This window comes from Orycteropus afer, unplaced genomic scaffold, assembly GCF_000298275.1.
Source record: "Orycteropus afer afer isolate SDZICR_OR568_19922 unplaced genomic scaffold, OryAfe1.0 scaffold00396, whole genome shotgun sequence".
Classification (NCBI taxonomy): Eukaryota; Metazoa; Chordata; class Mammalia; order Tubulidentata; family Orycteropodidae; genus Orycteropus; species Orycteropus afer.
In genome coordinates, this window is record NW_006921983.1 from 916,167 (window position 1) to 935,605 (window position 19,439).

Below are 19,439 nucleotides of genomic sequence, written 5' to 3' on the forward strand. Positions count from 1 at the left end.
GAAACTTTCATATTTGTGTTCTTGCTTGTCTCTTATCATAACTATACTAAGCAGATAGCTTCTCTGTTAATGAATGGAGGAAAGAATTGAAGCTCAGCAAGGTCATGTAACCTGTCTGGTGTCCCATTTCTGGTAAAAGGCTTGCAATGGCTTACAAGGTCCCATAAGAATCTGTCCCACTCATCACTGCTCTGATATCACTTCCTCTTACTCTCTTCCTTACACCCCCCAAACCCCACCTTGTTCAGCCACATTGGTTTCTTAGTCTTCCTTGGGCATGGGAGGTATGCTCTGGCCTCTGCAGAGCCTTTGCACTAGCTGTTTTATCTGTTTGGAATGCTCTTTCCCTGAAGGTCTACATGACTCACTTATTTACTCAAGATTCTCCTCAAGTGTCACCCTATAAAAAATATTTCTCCCACTCCATGCCCCAGCACTCCCTATGCCTTTTCCCCTACTTTTTCTCAGTAGTAGTCATCACCATCTGTTTATTAACTTATTGTCAGTTTCTTCCATGAGAATTAAGCTCCTCATAGGGAAGGACTTGGTTCACTGACAAATGCCTAGTGCCTGGAACATTGCCTGATGTATAAAGGAGCTCAGTAAATGTTTGTTGAATGAAGGAATGAAATTATAACTAGGTCAAGTCTTTCCAGTTTTACTCATCTATATAATAGGAATAATGGTTCCTAACTTAATATATTGATTATGAGGATTAAATGAGATGGCACATGTTAAGTGGTGAACATGGGAATTTCCTTCTTTCTTGCCCCACCTGCTAATTCTGACTCTTTTTCATCTTCCTACAATCCAAAGCATGTCTTTGAACATCCCCTCCCTCTACTAAAAATTTTCTGTGGATCCTTGTGATGGTTAATTTTATGTGCCAGCTTGACTCAACTATTGTGTCCACTTGTTTGGCCAAACTCTGGTCAAGGTTGCTGGTGAAGGTATTTTGTAGATGTGATTAACATTTCCAATCAGTTGACTTTGAGTAAAGGAGATCATCCTCGAAACTGTGAATCGATCTCATTCAACTAGTTGAAGGTTTTATGAACAAAAACAGGTTTCCTGGAGAAGAAGATATTCTGCCTCAAGACTGAAGTATTGTCTCTTTCCTGAGGGCACAGACTATTAGTCCTGTTTCAATGAAAAACCCTGACTGATACAGTCTTTCGTATTCCAAAAGGTCAATTCCAAACTCTGTCTCGTGGCAGTCAAAGGACCACATAAGTTGATGTTCTCATGACTTCTCTGTATGGACCTCCTATTGCCATCACCACTCTGTCCCAGAGGCACATCAGAGCCCTTCACCTTCAGTGAAACTGCTCCTAGCATCTCCCTCTCCTGTGAGCCCCTCTTCCCTCTCTCACTCTCCTCTTTATTTACCCAGATCCTCACATTCCTCAAGGCTCAGCTTAAGGAAGATGTTTCTCATCTCTGATCTTTGTTCTCACTTTACCAACACTGCTTATCACTTGGATATTGTTTTGTTATATCTTTAGGTATTGAAGTGATGGAGAACACATAGCTCACAGAGCTGAAAATATTAATTATCTGGCCTTTTATATAAAAAATTTGCCAACTCCTGATCTAAAGGGTGACCAGGCCACAGAGTCTTCAATGATCCCCAGGAATATTTATCTCAATTTTGTGTTTAGTGAGAGCTTGCTAGTCTGTGTTTGCACTTTTGCTGCCTTTGGAGAATGCACAGAACTCTGCAGTGTGATTTGAGGAGGATTTATATAATAGAGGTTGTGGAAGCTGACAATGAGGTCAGGTGACCCAGGTGAAGAGCTTATTTGTTGTAATCAGGTTCTTCTTTTCTACATTGTGGGTACATCCACTTTGCCAAATTTGCACCCTATCACTTTTTCTTAGCTCTCATCAGTACATGGGCATGGGCATGAATTAAAAAATGAATCTCAGATTTTACTCTTAAAAATATTACTTATCTATAAACAGATGAGTAAATAAATAAAACATGGTATATCCATCCATACAATAGCACACTTTTTAGTCATAAAGATACATGTAGTCCTGATGCATGCTATGACATGAATGAACCTTGAAAATGTTATTCTGAGTAAAATAAGTCAGACCAAAAAGGATAAATATTGTATGATTTCATTTACAAAAGATAAGCAAATATATAGAGACTGAAGTTTGTTAGTGGTAACCAGGAGTGGGAGGGAGGGGAAAAGGAAGAGTCACTGTTTAGGAAGCACTGAGTTTCTGTTAATGGTGATAGAATAATTTGGAAATGAATAGTGGTGATGGTTGTATGATGTGATCAATGTGATCAATGTCATGGAATTGTACATGTAAAATTATTGAATCGACAAATGTTTATATATATATATATATGTTCTACATACAGAAAATCCTACAATATCCAGATAATTAAAGCCAAAATAAGGTGGTATTGGATTAATAAAAAATTATTATGTGTAAGGATGGTAAAAGTTATGTGTTAACAATCAGTTGATTTTCAATCATAGATTGTTTTCGTTTCATATCTCCAAGTTTAAGAGAAAATAGAAAATTGACTTTATAGCTCTGATGTGTCAGAGCTTGTGCTAACTATCTCTTCCTAAGTAACAAATTAACTCAAAACTTAGCAGCTCAAGACAATATTTAATATCTTATACAATTTCTGAGAGTCAGGTAAGCAGGAGTAGCTTACTTGGATGGCCCTGCTTCAGGGTATCATGAGGTTTCAGCAAGATGGTGATCAGGAATACAGTCATCTGAAGGCTTCATGGGTGCTATAAGATCTCACTCATTCATATGGCTGTTGGCTGGAGGCTTCAGTTCCTTGCCACATGGACCTCTCCAAAGGGCTGCATGAGTGTCCTTATGACATTGTGTGTGACTTCTTCTAGAGTGACTGATGTGAGAGAAAGAGAATGAGAAGAAAGAAGCAGAGCCATTTTATGACCTAGTCTGGGAAGTGTCAGACCACCACTTCCATCTTATTCTATTTGTTAAAAGAGAGTCATTAAGCTTTGCCTACCCTCAGAGAGAGGGAATTAAGCTGGAGTAATGCCAAAGGCATTTGACTGCTAACCAGAAGGCTGGCAGTTCAAACCCACCAGCCACTCCTCGGAAGGAAGATTGGTCAATCTACTTCCATACAGATACTGCCTCGGAAAACCAAGGAGGGGTCTCTATGAGTCAGTTCTGACTCGATGGCAGTGAGTTTGGTTTTTTTTTTTTTTTTTTGGTTCTTCAGTAGAAGAGTATTAAAGAATTCATGGATGCATTTTAAAACTACCACAGAGCCCACGTTAATATGGTTGGTGTATCTGTGTTTATACGTGTGTCTAGAACCTTGTTAGATAGAGAGAAGATATAAACATATTTTCAAAGAGAACTTACAATATCATCAGGGAGATAGGATACATAACTGTAAACCAGATAACAACAGTGAAAAGGCTTCTGAGTAAGTTCCAAAATAAATGTACTAGGAGTTTGTTGTTGTGTTGTTGTTGTTTGCCGTCAAGTCGGCCCCGACTCATAGCGACCCCTCCTTGGGTTTCCGAGGCAGTATCACTATGGAAGTAGGATTGCCCAACCTTCCTTCCGAGGAGTGGCTGGTGAGTTTAGAGAAGAAAAATCACTATCCCTTGGCATGGTTCATGGACGCTTCATTGGAGAGGGTATGAGATTTGGTGTATATGATGAAGAGTGACTGTATCATGTAGGGCCCCAGCAGGAAACAGAATTCCATTCAAAGGGAAGAGAATTTAATTAATTGATTATTTACAGAGGTGTGTACAGGGTTTTAAAAACTAAGGGTACTGAAGCAATTGGGAAAGCTATAGTGGCAAGCCTGAAAGGGCAAGGAGAGGAAATGATGTCATGGAGACTAGTGAGAGGTGAGGTTATGGAGGGGAGGTTAAGGAAACAGCCCTGTCAGAATCATAACACTGAAGTAGGAATAGTACTTTGACTTTTCTCTTTCCTCTCATCATCCCATGTCCTATCAGAGTTTTCCATTGGCCAAATCCAAGTAGAAGCCAAAAGGAAAGGGAACCAGGTAATATGGTTTATAGGACTCAGCTTACCGGGACTGATAGTAGAGACAGAAAGGGAGAAAATGGGTGGTATAAAGGCAGAAAGAGCAGATTCAATACCATGAACTAGAATTTCATTTCTGGAAAACAGCAGCTCCCAAAGCATAAGCCTGCCTGTGTAAGAAAGTGAGTGAGGGGTGTCATTTCACATTAGGAGTTCAGTGAAAATGCTGTTAGAAAAGGAATTATTTCATCTAAGAAGTTCCCAGAAGTTTTTCCCCAAACCTTACACAGCCTTCTCATTCAGTGAATGGGCATGAGGGTTTGTGCCAATCTTTATTTGGTGGTTGCCTTCCAGATATGTGTTGCAATAAAAATGAAACTGAATGTACCAAGGGATATAAAGCCAGGTCTGAGGTAAGGGACAAGGGGGACTCCACTACCTTTGATCTCATGCTGTTTATTATTGTATTGAGGATCTGAGACCCTTAAGAACAAAATTTTCAGGTGGGGTGTTGTTTAGATCTAATCTCAGTTTCTCCTGAAAAATCTCTCTTCATCTTTCGAAGGACATATTATAACTTCAATCATATGGTACACCTTTCAGAAAGAAGAGATAAATGCTAAGACCAAGTTGATAGACAGTTCATTCATCCTGGGCTGAGTTGACAAAGAATGGCCCAGCTACTGATGTTAACCCAAGGGAAATGATATGCAATGAGGGCTTCCAGTGAAAACCTCCATGTGCCCAAAAAGTCTAATTCATCTCTGCTTCAGAGAGTGTGGAGAAGAATTTCCCTTCCCTTCGATGAAAGCTTTGCTCCCCATTGGCTGTATTTGCATTGCTGTTGTTGTTGTTGTAATGTACCATGGAGTCAGACCCGACTCATAGTGACCCTTCGTTGGGTTTCCAAGGCAGCATCACTACAGAAGTAGATTGCCCCATCTTCCTTCTGGTTAACAGTCAAATGCCTTAGGCACTAGCCACCAGAGCTCCCATATTTGCATTGGATATCCTCATTATCGAAAGATACCTTGAGTCCTATCATTCCAGGTCGGAAGCTCTGGTGGCATAGTGCCTAAAGCACATTTGACTGCTAACCAGAAGGCTGGTGGTTCAAACCCACTGGTCATTACATGGAAGGAAGATGGGGTAATCTACTTCAGTAGTGATGTTGTTGTTGTTTGCCATCGAGTCGGCCCCGACTCATAGCGACCCCTCCTTGGGTTTCTGAGGCAGTATTACTACGGAAGTAGATTGCCCAACCTTCCTTCCGAGGAGTGGCTGGTGGGTTTGAACCGCCAGTCTTCTGGTGAGCGGTCAAGGGAAACCCAACGAGTGGTCGCTATGAGTCGAATCTGACTTCAGGGCAGTCGAGAATTCGTGGATGCATTTAGATCATTCCAGTGTCGCATCAACCCTGGAAATTCCAGAAGACTTTCTATATTCTTTAGGATGCCTAAGAATCTGAAGTTGGTCCACTTTAATCATGTCAGCGTTTTAGGAACTAGAATATTTAGAGATTTAATTCACTCAAATGGATCAAAAAGAACAGCTTACAGTTTTTCTACCTGTCACCATCCTTACCTCTGTAGGCACACAGTGCATTCTCAGCACTGCTGCCTAGAAATAATGAGGGGCTCGGATTTAAGGAACAGGGGAAAGCAGAGGAAAAATGGGAAAAGAGGAGCATGCTTTCCAAGAAAAAATATCAACTTTCTTTCCCATCATTCTATTTTTGAAGCACAAATACAAGGAGACAATGAAAAGGTAAATCAAAAGAAATCAATTGTATTTACCTTTTGATTTACCATTTCATTGTCTACTTGTATTTGTGCTTCAAATCAAACGTTTTTTCTGAAATTTAAACACAGCATTATTCCCGGGACAGATTGGACTTATGGATTCTTGACATTTTGTAAATCTTTACACAGAGTAGATATTATCTCTAACAAAAACCCACCCTTTGAGGAAGAAGCTAACAGATCACTCTAGATGATTTAAGGAATGACATTTTAGGGTAGTGGGTACCAATCTAAACAACAATTATCTGAGTCTGTAATTCATACTCCCCTTGACCTCTATAGTTCAATGTGCATTGTTATGGTGAGTAGAATTCATGGTTTTAGAATACTAGAGAGGGAGGGACCTCTGAAAATTCTGGCCCAGTGGTTTCCAAACCTGGCAGTGTATCACAGTCACATGGGACCCTGTTAGCAATACGGGTGACTCTGTGGCCTCTCTTGGCTTTGAGGCCAGGGCATCAGCATTTGAAACAAAGATCTCAGGTGATTCTGATGCAGTCAATTCATGGACTGGATGTTGGTATTATGGATTAAATTGTGTTCCCCAATACATGTGTTGGAATCCTAAAGTGGCTAAGGCACTTGACTGCTAACCAGAAGGCTGGCGGTTCAAACCCACCAGCCACTCCTCGGAAGGAAGGTTGGGCATTCCTACTTCCGTAGTGATACTGCCTCGGAAACCCAAGGAGGGGTCGCTATGAGTCGGGGCCGACTCGACGGCACACAACAACAACAACAACAAATACCTGTGGAAGTATAGTCAAAATGCTCCTTAGAAGTGAGGATGGTGAGACATCATCTCATGTCCTTTTGACCAATCCCTGGAGAAGGACATCATACTTGAGGAAGAGCCTCAATGAGATGGAGCAACACAGTGGAAGCAACAATGGGCTCAAATACAGCAACACTTGTTAGGATGGTGCAGGATAGGGCCATATTTTGTTCGGTTGGACACAGGGTTGGTATGAGTCAGAACTGACTCCATAGCACCTGCATACCTGTGGATACAATCCTGTTTGGAAATAGAGTTTTTATTTTATGTTAATTAGATCATACTTCAGTAGGGTGGGTTGTAAATCTGATCATTTCTGAGTTACAAAAGGAATAGATTAGATACAGAGGTATGCATACACAGCAAGAGGTAGTGAGTGGGGGAAGACAGACAACACATGAGGCCAGACTATAAGCCAGTAAAAGTCAAGGAACCAAGGAATGCCTCAACATGGCTGAGGGACTGATTTGGACATTTAGCCTCCTGAATTGTGAGAAAATAAATTTTTGTTCTTTAAAACAGCTGTGGCTCTACTCTGGCCTGTAGGGTGACTATGAGTCAGAATTAGCTTGATGACAACGAGTTTAGGTCTATTAGGGTTGATAGTTAATGGTATATGTTAACTTGGCTAAGCCATGCTTCTCAATACTGTGTAATTATCCTCCATTTTGTGATCTGATGTAAGGGAGGTTTTCTTGAGGGTGTGGCCTATATCTATTATATATGGATGTTCTGGCAAACATCTCTCTCTCTGTCCTGCTTCTGTTGTGTCATACTCTGATCTTTGATTCTTGGGACTTTAGCCAGCAGCCTGCTGCCTTACCTGCAGATTTTGGGATTTACCAGCTCTTGCAGCCCCTTGAGCCAGAAGCCTTCCATCCAACCTGCTGATTTTGGGTTTGTAAGCCCCTGCAACCACAAGAGTCAGGAGAAGCCTCCAGCCTAATGTCTGACCCATGAATTAGAACTTGCCAGCCTCCACAACTACATGAACCATTTCCTTTTATACACAAACACACGCACACACACACAGACACTTCATTGGTTTTGCTCCCTCAGAGAACATAGCCTAAGACCATCTGTTATAACATCACTATGAAACTTAGACAGTTGGGAACCACTAAACTACTCCAACAATCTTACTTTATAAGTGAAGAAGCTAAAGCTTTGAAATTTAAGCTAAAGCTTAAGTGATTTGTCTAAAGTTGTACAACAAAATACTGCCTTGTGTGGCCCTCTGTCAATCATTTTTTAGCTCCTGTAATATCTCATATTTGTGGTATGCTTCAGATTTTTCATATGTATGACTGGGGCATTGCAGGAGGTCGGTGGACAGGTAAGGCAGGTATTTTTACTTCTATTATAGACTTAACCCATTTCATGATCTACCTAAAGTCCACAGTAGGTTACATTCTAGGCTATTAGAATACTAGAACAGAATTTGGCGTCTGGTTGGATTCACCAGGTATATAACCACAAGTTGCACCTTAGAAGTCCTGTGAAAAAACTTAGAAGCCTTAGGATAAATATGCTTACTCAGAAAAATTGCCACTTGGAACTGTTTGTTTTGAGGTGACCCCCGGCCTGCTGACATCAATACTGCTGTTGGGGTCACTACACAGAGGGCTGGTGGTTCAAACCCACCAGCCACTCCTCAGAAGATTAGGCAATCTACTTCTGTAGAGATACTGCTTTGGAAACCCAAGGAGGGGTCACTATGAGTTGCAATTGACTCTACAGCAGTGAGTTTGGTTTTTTTGGTAGATGCACTGGAGGTTACAGATCTGGTAAAAGGGTGTTGCATGCAATATTGGGCCATCTTGGGGCTGAAATTTCAGACAAAAGGATTTTTAAAGTAGTCCAGGCTAAGAGTAGCCAGACTTCCAAGGCCCCCTTAATCAGACTCTATCTGCCGGTGACTCATCAGCATATTCCTTTCCCTGTTGGTTAAAGCTGTTGAACCAGTTTTCTTACAAACTCATACACACCAGGAGGATTTCCTTTGGACCTCACTTACTTGGCCAGGATGTGCCCCTCTTCAACTCCTGCACCTCTGTAAGGCCCATCCCAAATCCTTTCTCCTCCATGAAACTTTCTGGGAAGAATCTATGCCTCATTCATTCACTCATTCAGAAATACATATAGAACACTTACCATGCACACACCAGCCCTGATTGAGGTTCTGGGAGATGGAGATCACAGATAAAGCCGCATCTCTCAGCAAGTTGCTTCTGCTGTTCTTCTGAACTTTCCCAACTCTTACAAAGACTCAGCTCTATAATTTAGCAACCAATTATACACTCTTTCATAGTCTACATTATCTTTCATATGTGTGAGACTTATCTTCCCAAATAGGGTATAAATCCCTGAGGACAGGGAACACAGCTCAGGTATTTCTGAAGTTCCAACAGGTGCGTTTTGGTTGCATGGGTGGAGAGCTTTGGATAAGTTTAATGTGAGACCGCTCTCTGTTTCAAAAATGATATGACTTCATACCTTTCCATGTGCACAGATTAGTAGTTATTGGGAAAGAGTGAAAATAGAAACCTTTATTTTTTAATGGGACCTGATTAAACTTTAATGACCAGTGACCTCATGGAATGACTCTCATACAATGCAATTTACTCATTTGTGCTTGTGCATACCTTCTGGGTATTAGAAAATTACATAATTAAGTATAGATTATCACAGGCATGTCATTACATATTTTATTATTCCTTAGAGACTTAATAATAATACTCTGTAGTTATATGTACTTTTCATCAGATTATCTCCAATCACTTTACAAATATTATCTCATTAATCCTTTGCAACAATTCTGTGAATATCCCTATTTAATGGATTAAAAAACCACAACCTGAAGCAACTAAATGACAAGTTGAACATCACAGTCTTTAAAAAAAAAAAAAAACCCACACAAAAAAACAGGCTTCATCTACCATTTCCACTTACAGAAGACATCTTCCGACTAAGTGGGAATTGAAGTTAAAAGACTTTATTTCCCAAGTTTACAAGAAAATAAATAAAAGTAAAATTTAACATCACAGAACAATTATGACTGTTGGTTTCCTTATTCCTCCAGTGCTGAAAGGGCTGAAAGACTCTTGCTTTGTCTTTGAAACCTAAAAGAAAATTGTATATGCTGCTTCCAGAGAGAAATAACTATTTTTATGTCTCAGAGCCAAGTGATGGATTATGGAATACATTCATTTTAGATTCACTTACATAGACTTGTTACTGATGTTTGATGTGTCTGTGGATACTAATGACAGAAAATGAAGTCCTGGAACAAGATGGAACTCATGGGCATCAGAACCAATTTCTAGGTTCTTTTTGGGAATAAATTTACCTGGGAAGGTTTGGGTATCATTTCTTGAGGGCTTATGCACTTTATATTCATTGCCTTTAATCCTTACAATAATCTTGTCAGGTAGCTGCTATTATCTCCATTTTATAGATTAGATAATAAAATCTCAGAAATGTTAGATAAGTTACCCAAAGTCAACTCAACTAATAAGTAGGAGGATAATCAGTGTTAAGGCATGTCTGACTGTTTCAAAATCCAGAAAAATCTCTGAGATGAGAATGGTTCTAAAATCTAAATTAATGAGAAAAAAAAATGCAAACACTGACTCAGAATATAGTTTCCTCTTTGGAAAGAATAGAAAATTTTTTGCTAATTTAATATGATTGTCTATGATGCAGAAGAAAGGTTATTTTTCATGAAATATTCCAGTTTGGTTTTTAAAAATTAAGATTTTCTTTTTTCACAATGCTTCTGGATTCATTTCCACGTGGCCCTTAGTAAATGCTTGTAATAGAGGTTCAGAAAAACCTTTAATACAACACCTATGGATTGGATTATATCCCCCCAAAATATATGTTGTAAATCCCAACCTGTATGCTTGTGGTTATAATCCCTTGTGGGAATGGGTTGTCTTTGTTAATGAGGCAGGATTAGTGTAGGGTGTATCTTGAGTCAATCTCTTTCTAGATATAAAAGAGATTAAACAAGCAAGCAGAGCAAAAATAGGGGAAGGTTGACTCCAAACCACATGGAGATTTACAAGGAAGCAGAAAACAAGTTGAAAAGAGAGGACATTTCCTCAGAGCACACACAGAGAGAAACTCTTCCCCTAGAGTCAGCACCCTGAATTTGGACTTCTAGATTTCTAAAACAGTGAGAAAATAAATTTCTATTTGTTAAACTCTTTGCTGTTATAGTAGCACTAGATAGCTAAGACACCAACCAAGACATTTCTAAAGTTCTTTGCCTAACTGAACATCCACATCCTGCAGAAAACAAATGAATAAGGACAGGTGGTAATTAAAAATCAAAACTCTAGACCATGAATCCCACAGAGGGGCGAGACCATGCTGACCTTGTTCTTCCTTGCAACTCCAGTTCATAGTGAGCATGCATTAAATATTTTCAAATAAATAAATAAATAAAACATTTGGGAAGTATTAGCTGTCAGAAAATCATGGTTATCACTCAAATAATTCTTTATGATTTTTTCTCAGATCTGTCATCAGGAAAATGGATAGGAGTCTTACTTTACTGAGCTAATCTCTATGGAGTTTTCACATGATTTCAGACCCAGAGAATAAGAGTACTATGGAATTGTAGTGTATTATGTATAATTATCATTAATTTACCATTTCAGCTTAATGGTGCAGGAGAATCAGATCTTAATTTAATAGGTCATTCATGGCAAGGGGCTCTTGAAGAAACAAATTACCTAATTAATTTATGGAAATTTGACTTCTTGGATTTTAAAAATTATTATAGTTACCTTTGATAACAGTAACAAAGCAATCCCCTATAATTTAACCTATTGAAGATTATGTCAGATTAAAGGAGGCACACAGTGGTCAGGAAAGAGCTGATCTCCTGCACTGAGCTGACTTACATTTGGAGTCAGGTAATTTGCTCTCTTCTATTTGAGGACCAGTGTACCTCAAGGGCAGTCACTACTCATCTGTCAGTGGAGGCTTTTGTGTTACTAGAATGCTGGAGAGGTTTCAGTGGAGCTTCTAGACTCAGACTGACTAGGAAGAAAGCCCTGGTGATCTACTTCTGAAAGAAATCAGCCAATGAAAACTCTGGATCTCAACAGTCTGAGATGCAACCCATCATGGGAGTGGCATAGGACAGGCACCATTTTGTTCCATTGTGCATGGGGTCACCATGAGTCAGAAAGGGACTCTATAGTAGCTAACAAAAATATCTGAGGACCAGAAAATATTGTGGTAGGAAGAGAGGATTGTATTTTTGAGTTTTATATCCCAAGTGGGTCCATGTGGTAGTAATGACAGGTAATTGGAAGTAGAATTGGGAGTGGCACACCAGACTACTGGAAGGTGCATAAAATGAAAGAATCGGAGTCCTGTATTGGTGATGTTAGGGCCTCATTTGACTCAGTGAGCATAGATTTCCTCATCTATACAATAGGCTAAAACCAAAAACCAAACTCACTGGCATTGAGTTGATTCCAACTCAGAGATCTTATATAACAGAGTAGAACTACCCATAGGGTTTCTAAGAATACTTCCCTAGGATACAGAAGAAGACTCTCATATCTTTCTCTGGCAGGGTGGCTGGGGTTTTGAACAACTGACCTTTTGGTTAGCAGCCAAATGCCTTAACCACTGTGCCACCAGAGCTCCTTCCATACAGTTGTTGTTGTTATGTGCCATCAGGTCAGACCCGACTCATAGTGACCCCTCCTTGGGTTTCCGATGCAGTATCACTATGGAAGTAGATTGCCCCATCTTCCTTCTGAGGAGTGGCTGGTGGGTTTGAACACCAGCCTTCTGGTTAGCAGTCAAGTGCCTTTAGCCACTATGCTACCAGAGTTCCCTTTCATACAGTAGAAGGTTAGATTATATTAGTGATCCCCAGGCTTGATTATAATATACTAGGGCACTTAAAAAACAAACAAACAAACAAAGAAGCAAACAACAACTTGATGATTAACCTAAGATACAGTTCTTGGGTGATGCAAATGGGTAATGCATTTGGCTGCTAACTGACAGGTTGTAGGGTATAGTCTACCAAGAGGTACCTCAGAAGAAAGGCCTGGCAATGTACTTTCAAAAGCTTGGTGGTTGAAAACCCTATGGAGCATGACTCTACTCTGACACACATGGCTTTCCATGAGTTGGATGGGCTTGAGGCAAAAACAACAACCACCACAACAAAAAAACATCCTCCTCCCAAAAAACCCAAACCAAAACAAACAAAAAACCTAAAGTAGCTGAGTTTTCTTCCTTCCTTTTTCTCTTTCTTCTTTCCTCCTTCCTTCCTTTCTTCCCTTCTCCCTCCCTCCTGCCCTTTCTTCCTTCTTCCCTTTATCCCTTCTTTTCTTTCTTGTTAAGGATATTAAAAACAAAACAAAAACCACTCTATTATGTATTTACGTTATCATTTACTAAGAGACAGAACAGCTTAGAACCCAAAAGTACCAAACCTCAGACTAAAGGTAGTTTTTAAAATTTAATAAATTTGCATTAATGGAAAAATTCACTTCTACTGTGCAGATTGTTCTCATTTCATCAGTGAAATCATCTCATGACCCAAGGACTAGTTTTCAGGAACCTCTGGTCCAGCTGATTGTGCAGGGTCCTTCGGCTCCTACCCAGACAGACTTTATGTCTTTGGGGTCTTCTGTGGACAGCCTTGACCAGCAACAGGCCTACACTGCTTTGGCCTGAGGACCATCTTGATCAGGGCTGTGGCAAGGCATCCTGAAGAAACCTGCAGCTTTTGGGAATGAAGGTCAGTGAGACTCTGTCACTCTTGCTACCCATCCCTAAACATCTTGAAGATGTTCATATCTCTCCATCTCTGCTACTACTACTACTACTCTAGGTCAAATTTGCATTTTACCTCACCTGGATTATTCCAAAACCTCCTGACTGGTCTTCTTGTTCCTGTTCCCTTGATAATATATTTTTTCAACAGCAGATTGAGTGATCTTTAAAAAATGCAAATCAAATTATGTCATTCACTTGCTTAAATCCTCCAGTGGTTTTCCCTTGCACTTAGGATCAAATCCAAATTCATTACCTTGGTCTGCAATGTTCTTGATGATCTGATTTCTGCTTCTTGAACCACTCTCATCTTGTTCGCTCAGCTCCTGCCAAATTGATTTTTCTGTTCCACAAGGAAACCAAGCTCAAATCCTACTTTAGGACCTTTACACTTGCTCTTCTCTCTGTCCAGAACACTCTTTCTTTAGTTCTTTTCTGGAAAGACTCCATTTAGTCATCCATTTCTTAGCTAAAGTGTCACTATCTTTGCTCAAAAGTCACTTGACCACTTTTGCTCAGATGTTATTTACTCAGCTGTCACCTGGCCTTTGTGTGAAAAATACTCCCTGGTTCCTTTTTATCAAGAGCAGTGCCTGGCTTTAATAAATTCTTATTAATGAAGGCAAGATGAATAAACAAGAGAGCAAATTATAAGGCTGCCTCCTGTGTATTCAGGTCAATGCTAAGTATTCTGAGTATCCACTGATCTGACACTTGTGACCTTAACTGACTTTCTTAACTGTCTCCCCAGGTGGGTTATAACCCTTGTGACAGTAGGCACCATGTCCTCTGTTACTCTTATCTCACAGGCTTAGTGAGAGGGTTGGCATAGAGTAGGTGCTCAGTAACCACTTGTTGAGTGAATGAGTGAATGGACAACATGAGATTTGGTCTCTGTCTTCAAGAAGGTGAATATTCATTGGTGTGAAAGTGTTCCTCTGTGACTTGAAGATTCAATGAGATAATGTACAGGAAGGCACCAACTGAGAGACTGGCACATATGGGTTCACACATTTTTTTTTCCTGCAAAATAATTTGAGAATTCATGTATATTTTCTTAGTTTTTGCCTTTTGCAAAGCACTCTGCTATGTACTGTAAGAAACCCAAGAGTGAGAAGGAAGTGGAATGAGAATCAGTTGTAGGAAACAGTCAGTCTAGAAAATATTGGAAGAGAGGTAAAGGAAGGGGAAGTGATCCAGGTGACAAGTGTGGGTTGCATATAGGACCATGCAGTCTCAAGTTCAAAACTGGAATTAAAGAATGTATGGAAGGCTTGATTTAAAAATGCTCTTCTTCCCTTTAATAAAAATTCCCCCTATATTACACTAAGAATCATAAAATTCAGAATAACAAAAAAAAAAAAAAAAAGAAGAAAAAACCTGCTAATAACTGTACCTGCCCAAGAAATCATCATTAACATTTTTGGTTTAATCTCTCCATACTTTATTCAAAATATCTGCCATAAAATTATACCATACAGTCTGCTTTATAACTCTTTTTTTTTTCTCTCTCTCAGCAATATATGACTATCTCGAATATCCTTCTATATCACTAAATGGGATTACCATGAATTTTGTATGACATACTAGCAGCAGTCAAGTTATCAGACATCATATACCATTGGGCAAATCTGCTGCAAAGGACCTCTTTAAAGTGCTGAAGAACAAAGATATTTCCTTGAAGACTAAGGTGCACCTGACATAAGCCATGGTATTTTCCATTGCCTCATATGCATGTGAGAGCTGGACATGAAAAAGGAAGACTGAAGAAGAGTCAATGCTTTTGAATTGCAGTGTTGGCAAAGAATGCTGAAAGTACTGTGGACTGCTAAAAGAACTAATGAATCTGTCCTGGAAGAGGTACAGCTGAATGCTCCTTGGAAACGAGAACGGCCAGACTTTGTCTCACATACTTTGGTCATATTGTAAGAAGGCACCATTCCCTGGAGAAGGACATCATGCTTGGTAAAGTGGAGGGACAACAAAAAAGGGGAAGGCCCTCAACAAGATGAATTGATACAGTGGCTGCAATGATGGGTTCAGGCATAGCAAAGATCATGGGGCTGGCACGGGACTGGGCAGTGTTTTGTTCTGCTGTACATTAGGTTGCTATGAATTGGAGACAACTCAACGGCACCTAACAACAACAACAACAACATCCCTTATTGTTGGACAATTGTGTCTAGTTATTCATTGTTATAAAATTATCACTAGGACAAACATTTTGGCAAAATCTTTCCATATATGCACTATGATTTCCTTAGTTTTAACTCCTAGAAGTGGAATTACTACATCTGCAGATATGTCCATTTTAAGGTTATCATTACTCAGGAAAAACAGCTGTGATGATGCAGTGGTTGAAGCATTTGCCTGCTAACTGGAAGGTCAGCAGTTTGAACCCACCAGCTGTTCCACATGAGAGAGGTGAGGCAATCGGCTTCTGTAAAGATTTACAGCCTTGAAAAACCTTTGGGGGCTGTTCTACTGTGTCCTGTAAGTTTGCTTTGAGTTGGAATCGACTCCATGCAGTGGGTTTTTTGAGTATATTCAGGAAGGAATATAGAGTGAAACCTACTTCACATAACTTAAGGTTTTGAAGATCAGAACAAATCCTGGTTATTGTTTCCATTAAAAATCCTCAGTGTTGACTGCCCAGTGTCCTTTAGGCCCTGCTTTAGAAAGAACATTTTTGCTGCTGACCTCATGAGTTAATTTCCATCACAGGTAAGATTGCCAGGTTTAGCAAATAATAGACAGGGTACATAGTTAAATTAGAATTTCACATAAATAACAAATAATTCTTTAGTATGGCTCAAATATTGCACAGCACATACTTATACTAAAAAATATTTATTATTTATCAGAAATTTCAATTTAACTTCACAACCTGTATTTAATCTGGCAATCCTAATCATACAGAAACTTTAAAACAAATATGCAAAGCGGATTTTTAAAAAAAAATTATTGTGCTAAAATGTATATAACAAAATCTTTGCCATTTCAACCATTTTAAAGCATAGAATTCAGTGACATTAATTATATTCACCATGTTGTTCTACCATAGTGATGATCACCACTATCCATTTCCAAAAGTTTTTCATTACACCAAACAGAAACTCAGTACCCCTTTAGCAGTAACTCCCACTCCCTCCTCCTAGCCCCTGGTGATCACTAATAAACTTTTGTCTCTGTGCCATTACTTACTTTAAACATTTTTCATTAGGGTAGGATCGCACAATATTTGTCCTTTTGTAACTGACATTTCACTCAACACAATGTTTTCAAGTTTCACCCATGCTGTAGCATGTATCAGAATTTCATTTTTCTTTATGATTGAATAATATTCTATTATATGTTTATATTACATTTAGTTTGTCCAGTCATCTGTTGATAGATCCTTGTTTTTTCCCACGTTTTGGCTATTGTGACTAATACTACAATGAGCATTAGTGTACAAGTACCTTTGTGAGTTTCTGCTTTCAATTCTTTTGGATATATACCTAGGATTGCTGAGTTATATGGTAATTCTATGTATAAGTTTTTGAGGAACCACCAAACTGTTTTCTACAGTGGCTGTACCATCTTACAATTCCATCAGCAATGCATGAGGATTCCAAGTTTCTGTACATCTTCTCCATCTTCTGTTTCTTTCTAATAATGATCATACTACTGGGTATAATCAAGGAGCTCTGGTGGTATAATAGGTAAGGCATTTGGGTGCTAACCAGAAGATTGGTGGTTCAAACCTACCAGCTGCTCTGCAGGAGAAAGATGAGGCAATTTACTTCCGTAAATATTTACAGCCTAGGAAACCCAGTAAGGGTTGCTATGAGTTGGAATCAACTCAAAGGCAGTGGGTGGGTAGTGGGTATGAGGTGGTATTTCACTGTGGTTTTGATTTGCATTTCCCTAATGACAAATGACATTGAGCATATTTTCATATGCTTATTTGCCTTGTGTATATATTCTTTGGAGAAATCTCTATTCAAGTCATTTCTAAAGAGTTTGTTTATTTATTGTTGAGTTGTAAGAGTTCTTTATATATTTTGGATATCAAACCCTTATCAGACATGATTCCCAAATATTCCCTCCTATTCTGTTGGTTGCTGCAGAGTATTTTTAAATAATTTAATTTAACTGTTCCATAAGTAAGGAGCCCTGATGGACAGTGAGTGGTTAAGCACTCAGCTGCTAATTGAAAGGTTGGTGGTTCAAACCCATTAGCTGCTGTGTGAGAGAAAGATGTGGCAGTCTGTTTCCATAAAGATTACAGCCTTAGAATTCTGATGGGGCAGTTCCTCTATGTCCTATATGGTCACTATGAATCAAAATTGGGAATTGTTTGACTGCACACAACAATAACAGCAAGACAGAAAAGACTAGACAGCCAGATGAATAGGACTTACAGCTGGTTCTGAACATTATTAAAATAGCATAATAACAGTAGTCAACAATGATGGAGCGCCTTCTATATGCTAATATCATGTAAGACATTTTACACGCATAATTTCATTTAATCATTATAAAAACCTTCTCGTGTAAGTACTAACAATAGCCCCATTTTTGCAGATGAGCAAACAGGCTTTGAAAGGTTAAGTGCTGCACTCAAGGTCATCAAACAAAGAGTTGACAAAACTGGCCCTTGAGGGCAGGGCAGCCTAACACTACAGCCCTGGCTCACTCTTACTTTCCTTTCCTATTTTCTGACCAAAGCATGTTGCTGATCTCCCAGGAGAATCTGGCTGGACACATTGCAGTCTGAAACATTTCTTGGAAGTCTGATCCATCTGTCAGCCTTTGGAGGGCAGCCATGAGCCCTGTGCCAGTGCTTCCTTCTTCTATGGAGTGTGAGGAGGGCTTCAGCAGGACCCTGTAAGGACCACTGATCTTTGTACCTTATCTCTCAGATAGCAATTTCCAAGGTCCAGCTGTGTGGGAAGTCACCTGAGGCCATATTTTTAGAAGCTCCTGGCTGAGTGTGAGGGTGTTGGCCTCACCTCAGAGAGAACCAAGGGGGATAGAGGGTTCCAGCCATCAGATGCAAGCAATTCTTAAGTATGGTTAGAATTAAAATGTTCCCTGAAAAGGAAGCACAGCCTAGTCCATCTGCCCCAGGGCACTGCAAGTGCTAAGACTCCTAGCTCTGTTTCTTTCATCAGCTTGGTGAGCATTTTGGTAGGTTTGCAAAGGCACTCAGATGTGTATTTGTATCCAACCCCCTTTATGGCTTCTGCCTGAGGTGCCCTCCTGTCTTCAGTGTGTGCTCCTCCCTCTGAAATCTGCTCTAAGAAAGCCTCTGGGCTCCATTACAGAACTTCCCAGAAGCATGAGTGTGCATGTGTATGTGTGTCAAGATGTTGTGGGATCTGTATTTAAGCTGCATCTCTTAAAGGGCGTGGTAGAAGGCCTTGTCCTTCCTCAGGCTTTTCAGGCATCAGAGGCTGGAACCAACCCTTCCTGGTTCCTCTCTAGTCCTACAATAAAAAACTATTTGAACTGTCCTAACAACACAGAAAGATGACTTGCCAGAGGAGGAGAAGGAAAGGACAAAATTTCCACGAAGCAGAGTTTTCTTTGTATAAATTTCAAAATCATTTGGATTTAGGAGTCTTGTGCGTCACTCTTTTAGAACACTATGTTGGAGATGAGCCTCCCAAATCTAGTGTATGTGTATATCAGGAGACAAAACTGAACCAATATCCCAGGATGGAATCTGTCCAAGGCCTTGGAATTACCATGCTCAGTAGTTTCAGCCTATAAAAGAGGCAACAAGTCAAGAAACAGATAGTCCCCTTCACCAAATGCCCTGATAACTCTTCCTATGGCATCATGGAAAGAGTCTTGGATGTGGAGCTGGAAGAGTTGAATTAAAATTTTTAGCTCTATCACTTTTTCTTTATGTGACTTGGAGAAATCATCATCATCATCATTATCATCATCATCACTTGTTTAGTGCTTATTGCATACCAGGAACTCTTTTAAACACTGAGTGTATATGTATGTATGTATGTATATATATATATATA